Genomic DNA, 18,757 nt, shown 5'->3' on the forward strand with positions numbered 1-18,757 from the left:
ATTCTTGTGCTGAATCCAAGGGCTTTCTTTGTGCCTTGCAGCTGCCATTCCCGCAGCCTGGTTGTGTCAGATGCGGGGTCATCTTCTTTAGATTCAGTATCTCTCTTGGGAGCACTGCAAAGGATATTGTTAGAGGGCTTATTCCTTCACCCGCTTACTTCCCTGGTCCTTCTCACATGAACAGAGAGCAACAATGCCCGAAGTCCAAAGGTGCAAACAATTCAATGTTTATTGGGGTGAACTTCCAGCAAGCATGATTCCAGTTTCCTTCCTTAGTGTCCCCCTTCCCAGCTCTGACACCACAGAGCCTTACACCTGTGTCCCAGTTCCCATTCCCCCCCTTAGCAAAACATGATTCCAATTTCCCCACCCCCATTCCCCCCCTTACTTCCTGATTGATTGCAGACTATATAGTAAAACTTGAGTTCTGCTTAGCTATACCTTAACCAAACATTTTTCTGAAATTTAACTAACCAATCCTAACATGATCATGTAACATGATTATGTAACCAATTATATCCCACCACCTTAATTAGTTTATACCCAGCAAAATTAATTATACAGCAGACAGAAACAATCACAGAACCAGACAGAGACCATGCAAATAAACAATAGCAAAATGGGAACTATAATGACAAAACAATACAGAAGTGAGGATTTCACAACTACATCTATAAAGACATTAGGGTTTCCCAGCTGTGTCTATTGATAAGTGAGTTCTTACCGAAAAGAAAACTATCAAACTAAACTTCCTTTCACATCCTTTAGGCTCTTCCCTTTCTCTGGAGGTGATAGATCAGATCACCCTTCTAACAGCCCCAGATTGTCTTATTTCAGTGTGACTAGTCTGGAATGTGAGGATGTGACCATACACTTCCTAGCTTACAGATATACGTCCTGTTTTCAGCATCAGCTATCAGGTGGAAGATCCTCATGGACAATGTGACAAATCTGACCATGCAGCTGTGAAGTGACACTTGCTGGGAGAGCTGCGTTGACAGCGTAAGGCCAGAGAGGTTCCAAGTGACTGAGGTTTACAATGCCCTGATGGAACTGGCACAGTTGAGTAAATCCAAAGCCAGAATCCGACCTGAGGCACAAAGCCTGGCAAACTAGATCACTACCTTCAAATTTCTGCTCTCAGTTGTGGTTTGCCACAATATCCTGTTCCAAGTAAACATTGTAAACAAGGCATTACAAACTCAGTCAATGGCCATCGCGACCGCTAATACTTTGATGAGAAGCTGCCTTGATTTCATTGTGGCCTACAGAGACACTGGATTTGAAGATGCCATCACTGCTGCAAAATAAATGGTGGAGAACTTAGGAGTTGGGTCTGTCTTCAAGGAAACTCGTATTCATCGGAGGAAGAGACAGTTTGGTTATGAGGGCGGAGATGAGGTGATGGGAAGCCTGGAAGAAAAAATCAAGAGGGAATTTTTTTGCTTGCTTGCTGACACCCAGGCATCACTGTGGACAGCTCAATGAAAAGCCTCTGCAACACCAGTCAGAAAAGCAAAGCTAGGACGTGTTAAGGCTGCCTAAGGAATGAGTTGGAAATACTGAAAATGTCAATATAGAAATCCTTGATTCACATCCCCGGGAGATCACGTTGAGGTTTAGCTACCCTCTCTCAAATCAATGGGGTGCAGAAACTGAAGTGATTCAGATACAGGCAAGAAAAGCGGTAAGAAGGAGGGAAAGATTTGTGTGTGAGAGGAGAGTGCAGAGACTGGGACCCATTTAGTTGAGAGAAGGGACAGAATAGAGATGTATAAAATAGGACTAGCGTGGAAAAGGAAGATCAGACACTCTGGTTTACCCTAGTTCATAATACAAGAACAAGCAGACAGTCACTGAAACTCAGATTTTTTTTTTAAATACACACACACACACACGCTACAATAATCTATCACAAAATACAATGTAATTCAAAATCTTAAGGAACAGCCAGTTAAATGGAGAATGAGGACAGCCACACTTTGTTAAAAAGGAAAACAGAGAATTAGGAATATAATGAACTCTCATATTTCAGAAAACAAGCCAAACTAGAAGTGAAAAGGGCTAACACACAACTTACACTATGCACAGATTAGTCCATAAGTGTCTCCTCGAGCAGTGGCTCTCAACCTTTCCAGACGACTGTACCCCTTTCAGGAATCTGATTTGTCTTACATACCCCACGTTTCACTTCACTTAAAACCTACTTGCTTATAATATCAGACATAAAAATATAAAAAAAAGTTTCACAGCCACACTATTACTGACAAATTGCTGACTTTCTCATAAATCAATTGGACTATAAATACTGTACTTACATTTCGGTGTACAGTACATAGAGCAGTATAAACAAGTCATTGTCTGTATGAAATTTTAGTTTGTACTGACTTTGCTAGTGCTTTTTATGTAGACTGTTGTAAAACTAGGCAAATAGCTAGATGAATCGTCGTACCTCCTGGAAGACCTCTGCCTACCCCCAGGGGTACATGTACTCCTGGTTGAGAACCACTGTATTAGAGAGCTTTTTGCACCATCTTCTGAAACACCTGGTGCTGAACAGTCAGAGAGAGGACACTGGACCAGACGGACCACTGGTCCGATGTGGTATGGCAATTCACATGCCCCTACCTTTCTCAACTTCAAATGCAGGTTTCTTCTAATGCTATGCAAAGATGTAAAAAAAAGAGTGAAACTTTTTGTAAAAATACATAAACAGAAGACTCACAGTTTTATGACTTCTTGGGTTTATGCCTTGGCTTCTGTTACTGGGCAATGTAACCAACTTTGTGCAGTGCTTGGAAAAATCCTCTGTCCCTCCCAAATGCCAAACTTTCTTCTCTATAACAGAGCAAAGCGTATGTATTGCAGAAGATGGATGATTCTTGGCAGAGCTGAACATTAGAGTGTATCAAAATCAGGCAGGAAGCTTAGAAAAACCTGAAGGGAAAGCCGCTGTGCTACTACTAGAGGCAAGTACTAGGAGATATTGAAGGAGGTTACTGCCTGCTGGGGGAGCATGCAGCTAAGGCTTTGCCTTTATTCTTTGCTAGTTCAACAAATGGATTATGCTGAAACCAGCCATGGTCCTTCCTGGCAGTGACCTAGGAAGGGTTTCTTGTGATAACAAGAGATCTACCCCAGTGACTGGTTTGCTCTTCAGAACGACTCCAATCCCTGTTTTCTCTCCTCTCATCACACTTCCAAGATAAATTGTAAAGGATCTTCACTTCCCAGACATTAAATTAAATTTTCTAAATGGGTAGTTTCTTTAAAATAACCATGCAAAGCCTACTGAAGGGGTGGCAAACTATTGGTCAAGATGCAGACATTTTTTTTCTTGATCTCTAGATCCCAACACTCTGAGAGTGAATGCAGGTGTAGAGGTTCCACGCCCCAGTCTCCCTCCTGAATCTGTGTTTCCTTTGGGTATAAACTTTGACAAGTAAGGTCTTGTCTACATGAAAGACTGTTCTTCCTTAAATTCCCTTCTCTTGTCCCCCCTCGCCCACCCCAGACACAGATTAAAAAAATCCCAAAGAGGAAAAGTTGTACTCAATATTGATCAACCTACCCTCTGTTCAGACTAAGAATTGAGCATCTGTCCTTGGAAGTGAAGACCCTCTTGTTGCAGCTGCACAGGCTTCTGTGTCTTCCAATTCTATGCCTGGACTGCAAACTTGGAATCCTCTGGACAAGTTCATATAGCTCTGTCTACAGACAGACCATGCAGAGCGGTGATCTTTGTCAATGCTTGGACAGGCTTTCAAGGAATACCCAAGCTGTTGCAGGTAGTGGAGTGAGTTGCTCCTGTTGGGGGCACACTTCTTCTGGTGCTAGGAGCCTGTGCTTCTGGAGGTGCTGTCCTTTAATAGTGCTCATGGCCATTAAATCCTTAGCACATATCTCAAAAACAGGTGGCTGTTATTCCCGGAGTCCTGGCCATACTTCTGTTTAGGCAGAGTTCTGATGACCCAAATTCCTCCTATGTCTCACTGGCAGTGATGGGATTTGCTTCCTGGGCTAAATGAAGGTGTTGCCTCAGACTTGGATACAACTGCCTCCTCGGTGTGTTGAGCCCTGGTCTGCCCTCCCTGGCACAAACCCAAGGCAGGTTATATGTAGCTCAAATATCCCTTAACTGGAGAGCTGCAGACACACAGTCCCTGAAGTGACACTGCAGTGATGTCCTGGGGAAGTCTGTGCAGAACCGAACAGCTTCTGGACAACCTCCTCTGAGTGGTTCCCCAGTTGCATACAGGTCTCTTCAGGGCTCAATTCTCACTGGCTCTGCCTGGGCACTGCTGCTGCCTCAGTGGACAGGTGGCATAGAAGATGACCGGGACTTGCTTTGGGTTCATGCTGCAGAATACACACGTGTAAATCTGAGTTCTTGAGTGAGGTCACAGGGCATCTCCTAGCCTTGCCCAAGCAGAACATTTGGGTGGGGCGGGGGAGAGAAAGAATATGCCATTGCGGTGTGGCTCACAGATAACCTTTAGGCTTTTTGTCCTGCATTGCACCCCTGTGCACCAACGATTCCCATGTGCTCTGGTCTAGAAACCCATTGCAAAAGGTGTTAAGATGAAAGCTGCTACCTAAGATCTTAATTGTAACTCCAAGTCTTAACAATCTCTCTTCTCTCCCCCTCCCCCTCGTTTTTAAGCCCAGTGATGGGTGAAATGGCAGCTGTTGCCAACCTAGGTCCTATGCCAAGAGCACCACAATCATCCAGCACTGGCAGGAATAACCAGTGGCAAGAATCGGTGAGCCTGGCACAGCGTGAGCATGTTCAGAGGATGTAGGCTTCTGGTGTCACAAGGGGACTTCTCTCCCTCCAAGAAGAGGGACAGGCTTCTGAATTAAGAAGTCCTTTGCCCTATATCGAAGAACATGGGATTTCACATGAAATCCATTCTCTGCCTCTCTCCACCACCAGTGGCGGATTAATGATTTTGCCGCCCCTAGGCCCAGAAATAATTGCCGCCCGCAGCTCACCTCCACTCCACCTCCTCCCCTGAGCGCACCTCTGGGTCCTGCTTCTCCCCGCTCCCTGCCAGTGCTTGTGCACGAAACAGGTTCACAAAGGGGGGGAACGCAGCGTGCTCAAGAGAGGACGCGGGGCTGGGGCGGGGATTTAGGGAAGGGGACCAATAGGGGCAGAGAGGGGGTGGGGAAGGGGTGGAGTTGGGGCGGGGCTGGGCCGGGGGCAGAGGGTGCAAACCGGCACTGGGGGAAGCAGCCTCTGGCTGCTATTATAAATTTGCCGTCCTAGGCCTTGTTGGCTCAGGCGTTAACACGCCGCTGTCCACCACACTCTTCTACCCTTGCCAAATAAAGGCAGATGGTGGCTGATGCTCCAAGTGGCTTGCTGAAAAGTAAAAAGAAGGGACCTGTAGGCTTCAGTAATGGAGGGGGGTTTTTTGGTGGGGGTGGAGGGGAATGAAGACTATAGACTGGAAAAACATAAGTTCTATGTAATATTTACTTATAACCAAGGAAACTTTGTCTTCATATTACAGTAAAGCCAGAGCTCCAGCTGAGATTAGAGCCCACTGAGCTGGGCTCTTTACCAATAAGTAAGGAGGCAATCCCTTCCCTGAAGCTACTCAGTTTGTCTCACTATGATAAAATACTTTCCTGGTCTTTCTCCTTTTTATATGCAGCATGACCTGTTGGGATGGGGTGAGAACAGTGGTACATGGCTGTCAGTCAAAGCTCACCCCCCCGAAGTGTCCTGCTCAAGGCCTTAGAACTACTTTCCTGAGATTCCTGAAACACAAACCAAAAGCCTGTCTCTGACTGAGAAGCAATTTTTCAGTTAGAAGAAACTGAATCCTCTGTTGCATGGGTGTCTTCCTGTTTAGTGTCCAAATGGTTTATCCCAATCCCGATCCTTCCGTACTGGGAGATGAGCGCACAGAGAGGCTGGTGTCATTTGCTCGGAGAGTGGAAGGGGAGTCGTATGAACAAGCAAACAGCAGGGTAAGTGGTGTTATCTCTGCTACCAGAGCTCCAGAGAGTACAGACCAAACACAGATCTTACTGTATTGGTGACGGCTTAGGCTTGTGTCAAGTCCTCCTCCACTGATCCAGCCCTAATTAGAGTCCTAGTTCGATGAGGCTGCCAGCACTCATACTTAGGCCTGCTCAGTACCATCCAGGTGACACAGTAGCAAAAAACCTCAATTACCACCCCAGTGCCCTTGAACTGGTGATAGCAACAAGGGAGCACTCTGCCAAAAAAGTGTACAAAAATGGCTTCCAGAGTTCCTTAAACCCTATGGCTTGAGCTCAATCTGAAATAGAGCTGTCCTGAGAGCCATGAATGACCAGAGGGTCCCAAAAAAAATGCAAGCTAGTATGTCACAAGGCTTTTTTTAGGGAATGGGGAAGTGAGTGGAAAGCATGTGTCCTTCTCGCTTAGTATCTGCATATGTTCACAGCAAGCAAACTCTCTTCCTGTAGTGCCAGACTTCAATGTCTGCTTTCCTCGCATGCAGTAAAGAATGGATGTTGAAACCTAATTCTTATACCTTAACACAAATAAGAGGCTTTTTTTTTGGTTGCCCTTGCAGGGAATCCATATAGTATCTGACCTTGACTCTCCTTCATTGCAGAATTTAGGGTTGGGACAGCTTCTGTACATGCACAGCATATTGGTAGGGGTTTCTTTAAGCAATCTCATAGACTCATAGATCTTAAAGTCAGAAGGGACCATTACGATCATCTAGTCTGACCTCCTGCACAATGCAGGCCACAGAATCTCACCCACCCTGTCTAATCTACAGGTTCTTTTCCTTTCTCCTCTGTTTCCTTAAATCGGGAGGAATACCACCATCTGCTAACTGAGAAGATCCATGAAATCCACAGACACATATGGGAAGTGCAAGAGAACAGGCTGCTGGGGCAGCAAGGACTTGGTATATTGCCAGCTCCGCAGCAGCAAGGACCTGGCATGGGTCAGCCATAACAAGAATATCTGCTAGTAAGAACAATATGGGTCTTTTGATGTTTCTCGACATATTACAGGGAGTCTAACCAGTTCTCCATACCACCAGAAACTAACATGACTGTCATACATCTGTTGCTAGTTCTAAGCCTAAATAAGACAATAACAGTAGTGCTCATCAAGTGAGATGAGTCTCCTTGCTTGACCTTATTAAATCAGCCTGCTAGCCTGGTAGGATACTTTCACCACTTGTATTCAGGTAGCACCAAGAAGCCCCATTCAGGATTTGGGTGGATCCTACTGTGCTAGAAGCTGTTCAAAGTATGAGACTAGATATGTCACTTCTGGACATCTAAACCATATGCCCTAATTCTTTGGATACCTCTTACTTAAGAGCATTCTGGTATTGGCTGAGAAGAAATGTCCATAAATGAGCACTGATCGTATTGTCTCTCATTCTAGGTCCAATAAAGAACTAGGTCATTGGTGGGGGGGAAAAACTGGTTTGACAAGCCCTTCTGATATATGGGGGGTGTGCTCTTGACAGTACCCAAATAACTTACAACAGAACTAGAACATGGGGAGACCATATCTTATCCATGTTGATGCTGTACCTGATGATTCTGCTCCCTAGCCAGCTGCACAATAAAACTGTATTGTGCCCATAATAAATGAATCCCCAAAGTCTCTGCTATCTGGCTGCCCCTTAAATGTTTCTATATTATACAAGACTAAAGTATCTCCCTGGATCTCTGTCTGAATACTGTGCCGTATGCTTTAAATGGACCCTTGTTAACTCTGGTAATATGAGTGAGGATAATCTACTTAAAATCTGTTCCCCTGCCTGGTAGTGGAGATGGCTTTAAGAACTCTGTATTTCTGTATCCTTGGTAAAACTTGGTTAAAATCCATCTTCAATAGTGGGTAACATTTCCATTCCTCTATTTAAGTATAAATGCAGAATAACATGGCTTAAACTGTATTGTACCTGTTAGTGGCTTCTTATCCATGAGTTTACCCTAATCTTTGACCTAGATATCTGAAGATGCCACCCTTTCAGTAATCCACATGGCTTGACCTGCGTTCCCTCTAGGGGGCCAACCTAGCTTCTATATCAGACACTCTGTCCTTGACATGATGACTCACCTTCTGGATCTGCTGGTGACATAAGCATAGCCTTTGAGTAGCCTTTTCTGAACTGCCTCTCTAGTCTTCCCAAGTGAGCTTTTAGCATCTGGAGCCTAAGGCTCCTTGGTAATGGCATGTAGGAAGCCTAATAGTGCATGGAACCTGCCCATTCAACTCCATAGTATTTGACCATTCTGGCTACTGTAAGAAAGGGGTGTATCCTCCTGTACCAAACTGGAGGGTTTAACTGTGTCTAGCAAAGTTGTTGGCAAATGAGCAGTTTTCCTCCAAGAACTTCTAACTATTCTTTTTGTAATAGGCTTTGTGGAGAGCTGACTGGCACTTCTGGCAGATCCCAACCTCCAGGAAGAACTGTCCGGACTATCATCATCCAAGCTGCCTCGTCTGGACAAGATTAACAAGTGACTACAATTTCTTGGTGTACACTTGGCATGATGGATTCAGATTTTTAAATGCAAAGTAAGAGTCTAACATACTCTGCTTCCCTAGAAGTTTATTTTAATAACTCTTTAATGCTCTTTGACTCTGAACAGCTTGGCAGGCTTCCCCCCACCCACCCACCCCCTTTTTTTTTAAAGGTTTAGGTGACTAGAAATGTGTCCAGGGAAACCTGGATCTGAATCTCTTCTGAATTAAATAGGTGTAACTCCCCTGACTTCAGTGAGTTACATCAATATTGTACTTCTGGTGTAAACTAGAAGAAAACTGCACCAGCACCTCTGGATGTCTCCAGATAACTGCTGTTCCCAGAACCTTTCATTTAAATAATCCCCAAACAACTTCCTGTTACCATTGATGAGGTTCTAGGGTTCTGATTGTAAAATCTTTCCCCTTTGTCTTACCACATACCACCACTCCATTCAGGATGCAACAACCTTGAGACTGTTTTGCTAAGCCCAGGTTCAGAAACTAGCAAAACCCAAAGGTGACTAGAGCAGACACATATGGCCTGCCTCTTAATTTTACTGCCTGAAGAACCAACCACTTGGAAAAGGGGAGAGAAGAGAAACCTTTCACTACCCCCACAGACCGTCTAATATTTTTTCAGCTGGGCTCAAAGTTTAGATCTAAACTTCTGCTCTGGCATTGGCTTGGGATCCAGTCCCACCACCTCTAGCCACCTACATAGGCTCTTAGCCCTGGTCTACACTAGGACTTTAGGTCGAATTTAGCAGCATTAAATCGATGTAAACCTGCACCCGTCCACACGATGAAGCCCTTTATTTCGACTTAAAGGGCTCTTAAAATCGATTTCCTTACTCCACCCCTGACAAGTGGATTAGCGCTTAAATCGGACTTGCCGGGTCGAATTTGGGATACTGTGGACACAATTCGACGGTATTGGCCTCCGGGAGCTATCCCAGAGTGCTCCATTTTGACCGCTCTGGACAGCACTCTCAACTCAGATGCACTGGCCAGGTAGACAGGAAAAGAACCGCGAACTTTTGAATCTCATTTCCTGTTTGGCCAGCGTGGCAAGCTGCAGGTGACCATGCAGAGCTCATCAGCAGAGGTGACCATGATGGAGTCTCAGAATCGCAAAAGAGCTCCAGCATGGACCGAACGGAAGGTACGGGATCTGATCGCTGTATGGGGAGAGGAATCCGTGCTATCAGAACTCCGTTCCAGTTTTCGAAATGCCAAAACCTTTGTCAAAATCTCCCAGGGCATGAAGGACAGAGGCCATAACAGGGACCCGAAGCAGTGCCGCGTGAAACTGAAGGAGCTGAGGCAAGCCTACCAGAAAACCAGAGAGGCAAATGGCCGCTCCGGGTCAGAGCCCCAAACATGCCGCTTCTATGATGAGCTGCATGCCATTTTAGGGGGTTCAGCCACCATTACCCCAGCCGTGTTGTTTGACTCCTTCAATGGAGATGGAGGCAATACGGAAGCAGGTTTTGGGGACGAAGAAGATGATGATGATGACGAGGTTGTAGATAGCTCACAGCAAGCAAGCGGAGAAACCGGTTTTCCCGACAGCCAGGAACTGTTTCTCACCCTGGACCTGGAGCCAGTACCCCCCGAACCCACCCAAGGCTGCCTCCTGGACCCAGCAGGCGGAGAAGGGACCTCCGGTGAGTGTACCTTTTAAAATACTATACATGGTTTAAAAGCAAGCATGTGAAAGGATTACTTTGCCCTGGCATTTGCGGCTCTCCTGGATATACTCCCAAAGCCTTTGCAAAAGGTTTCTGGGGAGGGCAGACTTATTGCGTCCTTCATGGTAGGACACTTTACCACTCCAGGCCAGTAACACGTACTCGGGAATCATTGTACAACAAAGCATTGCAGTGTATGTTTGCTGGCATTCAAGCAACATCCGTTCGTGTGTTATCCTCAGGAGAGTGAGATATAATCCATGGTCACCTGGTTGAAATAGGGTGCTTTTCTTCAGGGGACACTCAGAGGAGCCCATTCCTGCTGGGCTGTTTGCCTGTGGCTGAACAGAAATGTTCCCCGCTGTTAGCCACAGGGAGGGGGGAGGGTTGAGGGGGTAGCCACGCGGTGGGGGGAGGCAAAATGCGACCTTGTAACGAAAGCACATGTGCTATGTATGTAATGTTAACAGCAAGGTTTACCCTGAAAGATTGTAGCCAGTGTTTTATAAAATGTGTCTTTTTAAATACCGCTGTCCCTTTTCTTTTCTCCACCAGCTGCATGTGTTTCAATGATCACAGGATCTTCTCCTTCCCAGAGGCTAGTGAAGATTAGAAAGAAAAAAAAACGCACTCGAGATGAAATGTTCTCCGAGCTCATGCTGTCCTCCCACACTGATAGAGCACAGACGAATGCGTGGAGGCAAATAATGTCAGACTGCAGGAAAGCACAAAATGACCAGGAGGAGAGGTGGCGGGCTGAAGAGAGTAAGTGGCGGGCTGAAGAGAGGGCTGAAGCTCGAATGTGGCGGCAGCGTGATGAGAGGAGGCAGGATTCAATGCTGAGGCTGCTGGAGGACCAAACCAGTATGCTCCAGTGTATGGTTGAGCTGCAGCAAAGGCAGCTGGAGCACAGACTGCCACTACAGCCCCTGTGTAACCAACCGCCCTCCTCCCCAAGTTCCATAGCCTCCACACCCAGACGCCCAAGAACGCGGTGGGGGGGCCACCGGCCAACCAGCCACTCCGCCACAGAGGATTGCCCAAAAAAAAGAAGGCTGTCATTCAATAAATTTTAAAGTTGTAAACTTTTAAAGTGCTGTGCTTAAAGTGCTGTGTGGCATTTTCCTTCCCTCCTCCACCACCCCTCCTGGGCTACCTTGGTAGTCATCCCCCTATTTGTGTGATGAATGAATAAAGAATGCATGAATGTGAAGCAACAATGACTTTATTGCCTCTGCAAGCGGTGATCAAAGGGAGGAGGGGAGGGTGGTTAGCTTACAGGGAAGTAGAGTGAACCAAGGGGCGGGGGGTTTCATCAAGGAGAAACAAAGAGAACTTTCACACCGTAGCCTGGCCAGTCATGAAACTGGTTTTCAAAGCCTCTCTGATGCGTACCGCACCCTCCTGTGCTCTTCTAACCGCCCTGGTGTCTGGCTGCGCGTAACCAGCAGCCAGGCGATTTGCCTCAACCTCCCACCCCACCATAAACGTCTCCCCCTTACTCTCACAGATACTGTGGAGCACACAGCAAGCAGTAATAACAGTGGGAATATTGGTTTCGCTGAGGTCTAAGCGAGTCAGTAAACTGCGCCAGCGCGCCTTTAAACGTCCAAATGCACATTCTACCACCATTCTGCACTTGCTCAGCCTGTAGTTGAACAGCTCCTGACTGCTGTCCAGGCTGCCTGTGTATGGCTTCATGAGCCATGGCATTAAGGGGTAGGCTGGGTCCCCAAGGATACATATAGGCATTTCAACATCACCAACAGTTATTTTCTGGTCTGGGAATAAAGTCCTTTCTTGAAGCTTTTGAAACAGACCAGAGTTCCTGAAGATGCGAGCGTCATGTACCTTTCCCGGCCATCCCACGTTGATGTTGGTGAAACGTCCCTTATGATCCACCAGAGCTTGCAGCACTATTGAAAAGTACCCCTTGCGGTTTATGTACTCGCCGGCTTGGTGCTCCGGTGCCAAGATAGGGATATGGGTTCCGTCTATGGCCCCACCACAGTTAGGGAATCCCATTGCAGCAAAGCCATCCACTATGACCTGCACATTTCCCAGGGTCACTACCCTTGATATCAGCAGATCTTTGATTGCGTGGGCTACTTGCATCACAGCAGCCCCCACAGTAGATTTGCCCACTCCAAATTGATTCCCAACTGACCGGTAGCTGTCTGGCGTTGCAAGCTTCCACAGGGCTATCGCCACTCGCTTCTCAACTGTGAGGGCTGCTCTCATCTTGGTATTCATGCGCTTCAGGGCAGGGGAAAGCAAGTCACAAAGTTCCATGAAAGTGCCCTTACGCATGCGAAAGTTTCGCAGCCACTGGGAATCGTCCCAGACCTGCAACACTATGCGGTCCCACCAGTCTGCACTTGTTTCCCGAGCCCAGAATCGGCGTTCCACAGCATGAACCTGCCCCATTAGCACCATTATGCATGCATTGGCAGGGCCCATGCTTTCAGAGAAATCTGTGTCCATGTCCTGATCACTCACGTGACCGCGCTGACGTCGCCTCCTCGCCCGGTAGCGCTTTGCCAGGTTCTGGTGCTGCATATACTGCTGGATAATGTGTGTGGTGTTTAATGTGCTCCTAATTGCCAAAGTGAGCTGAGCGGACTCCATGCTTGCCTTGGTATGGCGTCCGCACAGAAAAAAGGCTGCGGAATGATTGTCTGCCGTTGCTCTGACGGAGGGAGGGGCGACTGACGACACGGCTTACAGGGTTGGCTTCAGGGGGCTAAAATCCACAAAGGGGGTGGCTTTACATCAAGGAGTAGTTCAGGCAGGACTTCACGGAGGGTTCCAATAAGAAATGGTGCACCTAAGTTATTGTTCTTATTGGAACAAGGAGGTTAGCCTGGCCTCTGATTGATACATGGCTAGATTTACCTCGCTGCACCTTCTCTGTGAGTGACTGCAGTGTGACCTAGAAGAATGAGTCCCCTAGACAGGGGAGAAGGCAAATGAGTACAAAACAAATCTGGTCTATTTTTTGTTTTGATCCACTCCATCTATCTTTTACATCTTTGGCTGGCAGCAGACGGTGCAGAAGGACTGCAAGCCATCCACATCTCATGGCTGCTCGGCAGAAGATGGTACAGTACGACTGCTAGCCATCCTCATCTCTTGCCTGCCCGGCAGAAGATGGCCCAGTACGATTGCTAGCCATCCTCATCTCTTGCCTGCCCGGCAGAAGATGGTACAATACGATTGCTAGCCATCGTCATCTCTTGCCTGCCCGGCAGAAGATGGTACAATACGACTGCTAGCAATCCGTATTGCCTGCCTGCTCACCATTAGACGGTTCAATACGACTGACTGCAGGACTAAAGAGAATGACCTGGTCAAGTCACCAAAAATTTAGTCCCTGCACCCATGTCTGCCCAGGCGCTCCTGATCGACCTCACACAGGCGACCAGGAACACCTCGGACATGACGAGGACGGCTACCAGTCGTACTGTACCATCTGCTGCCAGAAGGCAATGGGTTGCTGCTACTGTGTAGCAATGCCGTACCGCGTCTGCCAGCACCCAGGAGACATACGGTGACGGTTACCTGAGCGGGCTCCATGCTTGCGGTGGTATGGCGTCCGCACAGGTAACTCAGGAAAAAAGGCGCGAAACGATTGTCTGCCCTTGCCTTCACGGAGGGAGGGAGGGAACGGGGGCCGGACAATATGTACCCAGAACCACCCGCGACAATGTTTTAGCCCAATCAGAGTGCTCCATTGTGACTGCTCTGGACAGCACTCTCAACTCAGATGCACGATTGTTTGCCATTGCTCTGACGCAGGGAGGGGCGACTGAGGACACGGCTTACAGGGTTGACTTCACGGAGGGTTCCAATAAGAAATGGTACACCTAAGTTATTGTTCTTATTGGAACAAGGAGGTTAGCGTGGCCTCTGATTGATACATGGCTAGATTTACCTCGCTGCACCTTCTCTGTGAGTGACTGCAGTGTGACCTAGAGGAATGAGTCCCCTAGACAGGGGAGGAGGCAAATGAGTACAAAACAAATCTGGTCTATTTCTTGTTTTGATCCACTCCATCTATCTTTTACATCTTTGGCTGGCAGCAGACGGTGCAGAAGGACATATTGCCTGCCTGCTCACCATAAGACGGTTCAATAGGACTGACTGCCAGACTTAAGAGAATGACCTGGTCAAGTCACTAAAAATTTAGTCCCTGCGCCCATGTCTGCCCAGGCGCTCCTGATCGACCTCACACAGGCGACCAGGAGTACCTCGGACATGACGAGGACGGCTACCAGTTGTATTGTACCGTCTGCTGCCACAAGGCAATGGGTTGCTGCTACTGTGTAGCAATGCTGTACCGCGTCTGCCAACACCCAGGAGACATATGGTGACGGTTACCTGAGCGGGCTCCATGCTTGCGGTGGTATGGCGTCCGCACAGGTAACTCAGGAAAAAAGGCGCGAAATGATTGTCTGCCCTTGCTTTCACGGAGGGAGGGAGGGAGGGAAGGGGGGACTGACGATATGTACCCAGAACCACCCGCGACAATGTTTCAGCCCCATCACGCATTGGGATCTCAACCCAGAATTCCAATGGGCAGCGGAGACTGCGGGAACTGTGGGATAGCTACCCACAGTGCAACGCTCCGGAAGTCGACTCTAGCCTCGGTACTGTGGAAGCACTCCCCCGAGTTAATGCACTTAATGAACTTCTGTGGGGACACACACACTCGAATATATAAAACCGATTTCTAAAAAACCGACTTCTATAAATTCGACCTTATTTGGTAGTGTAGACATACCCTTAGGGTGATGTGTGGTATAACTGCTTAATGCACTGCTGGAATGTACTCAGAAATGTGACTAACAGCTGACATGTACTCTCATACCCTAGAGTAGTATGGTTCGCTGCTTAGGCCAAGCAAAGTGGGAAGGCATGTGGGGTCAAGTGCTGCCCCCCGCAGTCTTCTGCTTGGCTGCTGGGGAGAGGCACAGTAGGAGAAGCGCAGGTAACTTTGGTAGAGGCAGGGAGAGCATGGTGGTCCTGAGGCTGTGTGCAGGGTGGGGGGTGCTTGGGAAGGAGCTGGGAGCAGAGGAGCTGCCTGGAGGAACAGGGGGCTCCAGCTGGGCCCAGAGGCATGAGCTTCCTGCTTCTGTGGCCACAGCCCACCAGGAGCCAATGAGGAATTGGGTGCCCTGGCCTAGGGAGGTGGGGCTGGAAGCTTCTCCCAGAGGAGACACATGGGCTGGTCACATATCCTCCCCTTTACATTGTGCCCTCCTAGGATCAAGAGATGTAGGCAAACCATAGATACTCAAGTCAACTTCAACAGTGTGTGAAACTAATTAATTCAGAGCAGATCAGCTTTGCAATAAGGAGTAACTCGCCCCCCTCCTTTTTGTCCAGCTACAGCTGTCCCTGGTAGGCTGTGGAACTGGAGTATTAGCAACAGGATGCAAGGTGGGGGGAACCTACTTAATTTCTGGCAGATGTTGCCAGTCTCTACTAATTGGAAAATAGTAAAAGCAAAACACTCCAACTTAAAGGGGGTAGAAACCACCTAAGCTTGATTTGTTTGTAGAAATAAATGGGCTACCAACATCTCTTCTCCCCCTCCCCCATCCACCCCCCCCCATTCCATTAATGAAATGGTAACAGTGTGCTATGTCACTTCTACAGTGGGGATTTTCTTTATTAGGAAAAAAGGCCAGTCTCAAATTGTCATTAGGTAACCCCCAGATCACTTAAGGTTTCCCTGATTTGAAGCTGAGTTCAGCAAGACTATAATAAGAATTAATGCTGCACTTTGCATGCATGCCCACTAAAGGGTTTGAAGGAGTAGCTGGGGTGAGATGGACAGATGTCTCAGATGTTCTCCAGTGCCTGTTTTTTTTTTCAAATATATATTTAGCTATTACAGTGGTGGTGGGGGACCCCTCAAAATACAAGGCAGCATAACTCGGCCAGAAACACATGCAGACTCAGAGTACCTGAAACAATAGCTCTGAGGTGTAAACTGCTCATTCATTTCAGTGACTCCAATGATATCCTTCAATGTCAGACTGGTTAATTATTTTACTGTTTTAGCAAATGAAGGGCAAAGGTGGGATTATAAAAATCTATTTAAATCTGTGGTCCCCAACTGTGAGGACAACTCCTTTCCTGCAAAGAAAATTCAAACGACAAGCTGTTACAGATAACTGTAAAAACTTCAGATGTGTAGGACTTTCATAAGCGGGGAGCACCATCTTAGCCACTATGGATGTAGAAGCCCTCTACACCAACATTCCACACAAAGATGGACTACAAGCCGTCAGGAACAGTATACCCGATAATGTCACGGCAAACCTGGTTGCTGAACTTTGTGACTTTGTCCTCACCTATAACTATTTCACATGTGGGGACAATGTATACCTTCAAATCAGCAGCACTGCTATGGGTACCCGCATGGCCCCACAGTATGCCAACATTTTTATGGCTGACTTAGAACAACGCTTCCTAAGTTCTCGTCCCCAGTGCCCCTACTCTACTTGTGCTACATTGATGACATCTTCATCATCTGGACCCATGGAAAAGAAGCCCTTGAGGAATTCCACCATGATTTCAACAATTTCCATCCCACCATCAACCTCAGCCTGGACCAGTCCACACAAGAGATCATTTCCCGGACACTACAGTGCTAATAAGCGATGGTCACATAAACACCACCCTATACCGGAAACCTACTGACCGCTATTCCTACCTACATGCCTGCAGCTTTCATCCAGACCACACCACACGATCCATTGTCTACGGCCAAGCTCTACGATACAACCGCATTTGCTCCAACCCCTCACACAGAGACAAACACCTACAAGATCTCTATCAAGCGTTCTTACAACTACAATACCCACCTGCTGAAGAAGTGAAAAAACAGAATGACAGAGCCAGAAGAGTACCCAGAAGTTACCTGCTACAGGACAGGCCCAACAAAGAAAATAACAGAACGCCACTAGCCATCACCTTCAGCCCCCAACTAAAACTTCTCCAACACATCATCAAGGATCTACAACCTATCCCGAAGGATGAACCATCACTCTCACCGATCTTGGGAGACAGACCAGTCCTTGCATACAGACAGCCCCCGAACCTGAAGCAAATACTCACCAGCAACCACACACCACACAACAGAACCACTAACCCAGGAACCTATCCTTGCAACAAAGCCTGTTGCCAACTGTGTCCACATATCTATTCAGGGGACACCATCATAGGGCCTAATCACATCAGCCACACTATCAGAGGCTCATTCACCTGCACATCTACCAATGTGATATATGCCATCATGTGCCAGCAATGCCGCTCTGCCATGTACATTGGCCAAACTGGACAGTCTCTACATAAAAGAATAAATGGACACAAATCAGATGTCAAGAATTATAACATTCAAAAACCAGTAGGAGAACACTTCAATCTCTCTGGTCGCTCGCTTACAGACCTAAAGGTGGCAATTCTTCAACAAAAAAACTTCAAAAACAGACTCCAAGGAGAGACTGCTGAATTGGAATTAATTTGCAAACTGGATACAATTAACTTAGGCTTGAATAAAGACTGGTCATTACACAAAGTAAAACTATTTCCCCATGTTTATTTCTCCCTCCTCCCCCACTGTTCCTCAGATGTTCTTGTCAACTGCTGGAAATGGCCCACCTTGATTATCACTACAAAAGGTCCCGTCGTCCCCCCCCCCCCCCCCCGGCTGGTAATAGCTCACCTTACCTGATCACTGTCGTTACAGTGTGTATGGTAACACCCATTGTTTCATGTTCTCTGTGTATATAAATCTCCCCACTGTATTTTCCACTGAATGCATCTGGCGAAGTGAGCTGTATGTACCTCACAAAAGCTTATGCTTAAATACATTTGTTTGTCTCTAAGGTGCCACAAGTCCTCCTTTTCCTTTTGCGGATACAGACTAACACGGCTGCTACTCTGAGACCTGTCTTCCTGCAAAGGCTCAATTTTTAAGAGTCAGGACAGGAACTACAGCACTGAGGATGGCTACCACTCTTCTCTGACAGAAAGTTACCCCAATAACCTGCCATCTTCCTATATTTTATGACTGGCTGTATCTCAAGAAAACCAGTGTGCATTAAGGGTGTGCACAGTCCCCAAGTGCTGAGAGAAACAAACAAAAGCCAGGACCAAAAAAGAAGTTGCACTAGGGCCCCCCCCCCAGTGTTCAAAATTCATGACTCATGCTCATCCAAAATCAAGAACTTGGCTTTAAAAATCTTGAGATTATGTAAAATAATTGGGTGTTTTTTATTCGCCTTCTGCTTTTTGAGTCTTCAGGCTGCAGGGGGGTGGTCACAGTGTGACGCTTTCTCCACACTCCCTCTTACTTTAAGGCGGAAACCATCAAACAGCCGCCTGGCTGCAGGCGCTGGGGCTTCAGGAAAAACAGAATTAGCCTGAGAGCGGGCACCAGGACTAGCCCGGCCCCTGGCACGGGAGAGCACCGGGCAGGGTTTCCCGTGGGCTCCAGGGCAGGAGCGATCGCGGCCGGAGGTTCGCGCCTGCCTGCCTGCCTCCCTCC

The 18,757-nt window shown here is 47.4% G+C and overlaps 1 long non-coding RNA gene and 1 pseudogene across 2 annotated transcripts; one reads left to right on the top strand and one right to left on the bottom strand.

The window, feature by feature from the left end:
- Nucleotides 1–392: 392 nt before the first annotated feature.
- LOC141980442 (uncharacterized) lies at nt 393–18,709 on the bottom strand. Of its 2 annotated transcripts, XR_012637561.1 has the most exons (4): nt 17,938–18,709; nt 3,572–4,359; nt 2,726–2,838; nt 393–1,413 (listed from the first exon to the last, which is right to left on the bottom strand). It is a non-coding gene; the product is annotated as an uncharacterized LOC141980442 (long non-coding RNA). The 2 variants fall into 2 exon arrangements; XR_012637562.1 differs by lacking the exon at nt 17,938–18,709 and having other exon boundaries at nt 3,572–4,909.
- On the top strand, nt 9,428–11,163 carry LOC141986097 (uncharacterized; annotated as a pseudogene).
- Nucleotides 18,710–18,757: the final 48 nt, after the last annotated feature.

Source organism: Natator depressus, chromosome 1 (genome assembly GCF_965152275.1).
Source record: "Natator depressus isolate rNatDep1 chromosome 1, rNatDep2.hap1, whole genome shotgun sequence".
Classification (NCBI taxonomy): domain Eukaryota; kingdom Metazoa; phylum Chordata; order Testudines; family Cheloniidae; genus Natator; species Natator depressus.